This window comes from Otolemur garnettii, unplaced genomic scaffold (assembly GCF_000181295.1).
Source record: "Otolemur garnettii isolate 467f Iridium unplaced genomic scaffold, OtoGar3 scaffold00244, whole genome shotgun sequence".
Lineage (NCBI taxonomy): Eukaryota > Metazoa > Chordata > Mammalia > Primates > Galagidae > Otolemur > Otolemur garnettii.
The window spans coordinates 1,370,736-1,377,461 of record NW_003852639.1 but is presented as its reverse complement, the minus strand read 5'-3'; the positions used below and the strand labels follow the sequence as shown (position 1 = coordinate 1,377,461).

At 47.3% G+C, this 6,726-nt stretch overlaps 1 protein-coding gene across 1 annotated transcript in view; it reads left to right on the top strand.

The window, feature by feature from the left end:
• Positions 1-4: 4 nt before the first annotated feature.
• Positions 5-6,726, top strand: part of GATAD2B (GATA zinc finger domain containing 2B) — a 119,442-nt gene continuing 112,720 nt past the window's right edge. The window contains exon 1 of the mRNA XM_012813001.2: positions 5-102. The gene's annotated coding sequence lies outside the window, so the exon portion shown is untranslated. The remainder of the gene's footprint in view (positions 103-6,726) is intronic.

The following is a 6,726-nucleotide window of genomic DNA, read 5'->3' as shown; positions in this document are numbered from 1 at the left end:
AGTGGGGTCCGGATCCCACTGTGCCGTCGCCTCTTCCTTTTTCGACGCCTCCGCCGTCGCTTGAGGAGGCGAGCAAGCCGGGAGTTACACCGCCAACGCCAGGTGAGGAGCTTTGGCCTAGGCCAGCCTGGCCGCCCGCCCGCCCGGGGGCGGTGAGGAGCGAGGAAGGGAGGGAGGCTGGGAGGAGGCTGTGGTGGCGGAGATGGGGGAAGGGAAAGGTGGAGGGGCGGGGGAGGGGAAGCGCCCGCGAGCCGACGCCCGCCCGCGCGCCCCCGCCTTGCGTCCCCCTCCCCCCCGTCGGCACCGCGCGCCCCCGCCTCGCGCTCCCCCTTCACCTCATCCCCTCCCCCTCCGCGCGCGCATCCCGGTCTTTCACTTCGGTCTTCCGCGCCCCCAGCTCGATTCCCTTCATTTCTTCTCATTTTACTCTTTCTCCCCTCCCTCACTCCCGGTTTCCCCCGCCATCCCCGCTTTCACTCACTGCCTCATGCCCGCCATGCTCCAGTCCTTTCCTCTCCAGCGCGCCCCCCCTTTTAACTCCGTACACCCCCAGTGGTGCCCTCAGGACGTGGGGGCAGCTCCTTGCCCTCAGTCTTGTGTTCGCGAGTAGATGGGACGCACGGGGGACCCGTTAAGGGCGAAGGAAGCTCGGGATGGTTACCTTTATTTAGGGAGAGGGATCAGGAGCGCAGAACCTTGCCCCTTTATTTCGTCGTCCACCGTTCCCTCGCCTCCTGGAGGAGAACGGAATTGTCTAATTCTGTCTTCTGTAGAGGCTAAATTACCTCTTTTCCCAGTTGGGCTTCTGGGACACACTGGATCTGTCTTCCAGTTGGTGCCTGAGGGTCCGTAGAACTTGCCCAACCCTAACCATACCGGAACTTAAAGGACTTTTGGTGTCCCTGCTCTCAATTAGGCGAAGGAGCTGACCGCTCCTGGGAGTACAGAGGTTTAGGTGCCATTCGCGGGCCGGGACAGCTTTCCCCCCTTCATGAAGGTATGGTATCTTCTCTGGATTCTTCCCCAGCTTCAACTCCGTCCGAACACAAGATGTTAGCTCTAGGGCTGGCACTGAGGTGGAGGGGTGGGTGGCATGTGGATGCTAACTGAGCCAGCTATCATCCTTTTTGTCTGCTGTCCTCGGGAGAATTACGGACCCTCCTGTAACCCATTTTTCTCATTTCTGTTAATTGACTATTTGGAGGGGGTGTGTGTATGAGAGAAAGAGGGGTGGGGGGATACTTAAAATATTTCAGGAAAAGGATCAAAGTAGTGTTTTCAGACTATAAAGAAGGGATTTGGATTTTTAACCGATGGGGTAAAAGTGTGTTTAACAGATCTGTGTTGGAGATGCTTTTGTAGCTTTAGAACATTTTCTTTTTTAAAAAAAGTGTATATTTTGAATAGACAATCCATGCATGTGATAAAAAGTGAAAAGAAAGCTTCCCTCCCACCTGTGTCCTCCAGCCATCCAGTCCCCTTCCAAGTGTGCTTCTGACTTAAGTGTTTTCTGGCAGCAGCCTTGTGTCTATAGGTTGTTGGAGAGTAATCTGTTTGGGTGTCGCATGCTAACTTTATTGCACTTTCTTGGATATGGTGATCTAAACTCTTTCTTGACATCTGATAACCACTTTGACTCCCTATTTTTGGTGCTAGAGCAGTCATGATAGAGTATTGTCATGGAATTGCATTTCTTTTGGTACTTGGCTGGGAAGGAGGCTCCTTCTGGAGGGGCTGTGGAGGGATTCAGTATATTTTGAGGGAAGGCCCCACCTGTTGGAAATACTTTTTTGGTGACTGATTTCTGGTCCTGGTTGTTGGGGATGAGCTGGGTCAAGGATAGACTTTCCTTGGGCTTTTTAAGCAGATAGGTTGTAGGGATAATAAGCAATAGGAGTACTGATCTTGTGGGGCTCTCTTAAGGTTTTTGTTTGTTTGTTTGTTTTTGTAGAGACAGAGTCTTACTTTTATCGCCCTCGGCAGTGGCGTCACACAGCTCACAGCAACCTCCAACTCCTGAGCTTAGGCGATTCCCTTGCCTCAGCCTCCGGAGTAGCTGGGACTACCGGCGCCTGCCAAAGTGCCTGGCTATTTTTTTTTGTTGTAGTTCTGCTGGGGCCAAGTTTGAACCCACCACCCTCAGTATATGGGGCTGATGCCTTACCCACTGAGCCACATGGGCTGCCCTATTTTTTTTTTTTTTTTTTTTTTTTTTTTTTTAGTTTTTAGCCGGAGCCAGGTTTGAACCCACCACCTCCAGTATATGGGGCCAGCGCCCTACTCCTTTGAGCCACAGGCCCCACCCTGTTTGTTTGAGACAGTCACTCTGTTCCCTGAGTAGAGTGCCCTAGGGTCATTGCTCACAGCAATCTCAAACTCTTGGGCTTAAGAGACTCTTTTACCTTAGCCACCTGAGTAACTGGGACTATGATGTCTGTCACAACACCAAGCTAGTTTTTCTATTTTTAGTAAAGATGGTGTCTCACTTTTGCTCAAGCTAGTCTCTAACTTCAGAGCTCAAATGATCCACCTGCCTTAGCCTCCCAGAGTGCTAGAATTACAGGTGTGAGCCACCAAGCTCAGCCTTCTCTTCAGTTTTTAGAGGAATATAGCTTTTAGTTGAGTGGCCGTGATGGTCATCATGGAACGGTGTAGGTAAGTATTTATCAGCAGGAATTGTAAGCTGGATTTTTGTTCTCCATGTTATTCCTTACTTGAGAACACTTTCCGTGAAGTGAGAGAGATTTATAGTTCAGAGCAGCATCCATCCTTAGGACACTGTGTGGTTTGCCTCTTTTGACTGTGTGTGATGTCTGTTAACTTCCTGTTTAGGGGCGATCTGAATAGAGGCTACATTCATATACTTGTCTAGGAACAATGTTGAGCAGGTAGGTTCCCTGATCCAGCCTTTCAAATCTAAGGTCTAGCAATAACTTTTTCTGCTGTGTTTAGCATAGGGCCTTAGGGTTTTTGGAGAGGGAGTTGTGAAGAATTTGTTTTGAACCTCACAGCCTTAAAGTACTTTCAGAAGCCTGTGTGCTGTTCTCCATAGTTTGGGGAGTCTCCCCACCATGCTCTTCCCCCCCCTTTTCCTTTTTGCCAGCTGGGTGGGGCTGGACCTCTAGGTTGGGTTTTGGTTAGAGAACAACTAGATAGACGAGGTGACAATGTAGCCATAAAGATTTTTTTTTTTTTTTTTAAGAAACAGGGTCTGTCTCTGTCACCTGGGAGTACTGATCTTGTAGGGCTCATAGCTTACTGTAACCTCCAACACCTAGGTTCAAGTGACCCTCCTCCCTCAGCCTCCTGAGTGGCTAAGACTATAACCACCATACCTGGCTGATTTTTTTGCTTTGTAGAGACAGAGGGCTACCTGTGTTGCCCAGGTTGGTCTCTAACTTCTGGCTTCAAGAGATCCTTCCATCTCAGCCTCCCAAAGTGGTAGGATTATAGGTGTGAGCCACCATACCCAGCACAATAAAGGTACCTTAATTATATATGGGGATCTGTGGATTCATTTTATTTTATTTTTTTAGAAACACAGTCTTAACTTTGTCGCTCTCGGTAGAGTACGGTACTATCACAGCTCACAGCAACCTCCAGCTCTTGGGCTTAGGTGATTCTCTTGCCTTAGCCTCCCGAGTAGCTGGGATTATAGGCACCTGCTACAATGCCTGGCTATTTTTTGTTGCAATAAGGCCAGTTTCAGGTTTGAACCCGCCACCCTCAGTATATGGGGCTGGCGCCCTACTCACTGAGCCACAGGCTCTGCCCTGTGGATTCATTTAGCTTTAAGTAGGGAGTCTTGTATATTGTATATAAAACAGGCCTCTTATTTTGTTTGTTTTTTTTTTTTTTTTGAGATGGAGCCTCAAGCTATCCCCCTGGGTAGAGTGCCATGGCATCACAGCTCACAGCAACCTGCAACTCCTGGGCTCAAGCGAGTCTCCTGCCTCAGTCTCCCAAGTAGCTGGGACTACAGGCGCCCGCCACAACGCCTGACCATTTTTTGGTTGCAGCCATCGTTGTTTGGCAGGCCCGGGCTGGGGATTCGAACCCACCAGCTTAGGTGTATGTGGCTGGTGCCTTAGCCGCTTGAGCTACAGGCGCCGAGCCAAGGCCTCTTATTTTAATATACTGATTCTTCCTTCTCTTCCTCCCCCACACACCAAACTGGAGGGCCTATGTAAGAAACCAGCAACTGTTCTGTCCTGGTTTCTGGATTCTGGAGCTTATTCCTTGTTAGCCACAGCACTCTACTGAGAGTGACAAAGTGAGACACTGTCTCTCTCTCCAAAAATATTGGTAAATAAACAATTTCAAAATGGTAACTATTGCCTTAAGTTGCCTCAATTGGCAAGAAGCTATCAACAGTTTTCTGGGTTATAGAACCAAAAGCAACAAATGAATAAGGGCACATTTTGTTACTTTTTTTTTTGAGACAGGCTCTTATTTGTCGGTAGAATGCCATGGTGTCACAGCTCACAGCAACCTCCCGCTCTTGGGCTTAGGTGATTCTCTTGCCTCAGCCTCCTGAGTAGCTGGGACTGCAGGTGCCCACCACAACACCCGGCTATTTTTTGTTACAGTTTGGCTGGGGCCAGGTTCAAACTTGCCACCCTTGGTATTTGGGGCCAGTGACCTATTCACTGAGCTACAGGCGCCGCCCATACATTTTGTTACTTTTTGAGGTATGAAATAGTCAAATCCTAGACCTCAAAGAGTTATAGTGATTGTAGAAGGGTCTTTGACAACATGTGAACTTAATTGTCAATACTAACCAGTAAACTACTAAATAAATTAAGGGAAATGGTAGTAATTCTGTATTCCTGAGCCATTCTTGTGTTATTTTTCATGCCTGGCTGGTATACGTTTAAAAAAATAATTCAGGGCCTGCAGTGGTGGCTCATGCCTTTAATCCTGGCACTCTGGGAAGCCATGGCAGATGGATTGCCTGAGCTCAGGAGTTCCAGACCAGCCTGAGCAAAAGTGAGATTCCATCTCTACTAAAAATAGAAAAATTAGCTGGGCTTAGTGGTATGTGCCTGTAGTCCCAGCTACTTGGGAGGCTGAGGCAAAAGGATTGCTTCAGCCCAAGAGTTTGAAGTTGCTGTGAGCTATGACACCAGGACGCTCTAGGTGACAGAGTGAGACTCTGTCTCAATCATTAGTATTCAGGTTATTATTACCTGAAGCCAGAAGTCATACTTTAAATCTCCTGGTCAAAGCTTTCTTGGTCTTGTCTCATTTCAGGGGAAAGTGGAATTTGTAATCTTCTAAAATTAATGTTGGAATGTTAGTAGGATTTAAATTAGACACCAGGATTAACAAATTCCCATTATGATTGTGAAGGATTGCAAATACTAAGTGAAGGGCTTGTGCATCACTTATCCCCCAAATATTCATTAGGTTAGCTTTTTTTTTCTTTTTCTTTTTTTTTTTTTAGAGACAAAGTCTTGTTTTATTGCCCTCGGTAGAGTGCTGTGGCATCACAGCTCACAGCAACCTCCAGCTCTGGGCTTAGGTGATTCTCTTGCTTCAGCCTCCCAAGTAGCTGGGACTACAGGTGCCCGTCATAACGCCCGGCTATTTTTTTGTTGCAGTTTGGCTGGAGCCGGGTTTGAACCTGCCACCCTCAGTATATGAGACCAGTGCCCTACTCACTGAGCCACATTAGGTTAGCTTTTTGAGAGTGTTTAAATTCAGACTTCTTGGGATAGGGTAGACTAATAAATGGCAGATTGGAATAGTGGAACACAAATGTAGAGAGAATCCAGGAGTCTTGGGTCAAATTCTTTTTTTTTTTTAATTGTAGCTGTGTACATTAATGCAATCATGGGTGGGTCAAATTCTTGGCTTTGTGATTTATTAGCTAAATAATTTTGGGTAAGCTTCCTAATTTTTGAATTCCCATTTCTTTCAGTAAAACCCAGTCCTTAGAGTAGACTTTGAGGTTGTACATGGTCTGTCTTCCCTCACCTCTTATCTTCTTTTATTTATTTATTTTGAGGCAGACTCTGTCTGGGTAGAAGGCCATGGTATCATAGCTCACAGCAACCTCCAACTCCTTGGGCGCAAGTGAGCCTCTTGCCTCGGTTTCTCTATTTTTAGTAGAGACAGGGGTTTTGCCCTTGCTCAGGCTGGTATTGAACTCATGAGCTCAAGCAATCCACCCACCTCGGCCTTCCGGAGTGCTACAGGTGTGAGTCACCGCACACACCTGTAAAAAAATCTCTTCTTTTTTTTTGGTTCTTGAGACAGAGTCTCACCTTGTTGCTCTCAGTAGTGTGCTGTGCCGTCATAGCTCATGGCAACCTCAAACTGTTGGGCTTAAGCGATTCTCTTGCCTCAGTCTCCCAAGTGGCTGGGACTACAGGCACCTGCCACAATGCCTAGCTATTGTTTTGTTGTAGTTGTCATTGTTTTTAGCAGGCCTGGGCTGGGTTCAAACCTGTCAGCCCTGGTGTTGTGGCTGGCTCCTTAACCACTGAGATATGGGTGCTGAGCCTACCTCTTCTTTTCTTTTTTTTATTTTTATTTTTATTTATTTTCATTTTATTTAGACAGTCTCACTATGTTGTCCTAAGTAGAGTGCCTTGGTGTCACATCTCACAGCAACCTCAAACTCTTGGGCTTAAGTGATTCTCTTGACTTAGCTTCTCAAGTAGCTGGGACTTTAGGTGCCCTCTGTAACGCTCAGCTGTTTTTCTTTTTTTGGGGGGGGGG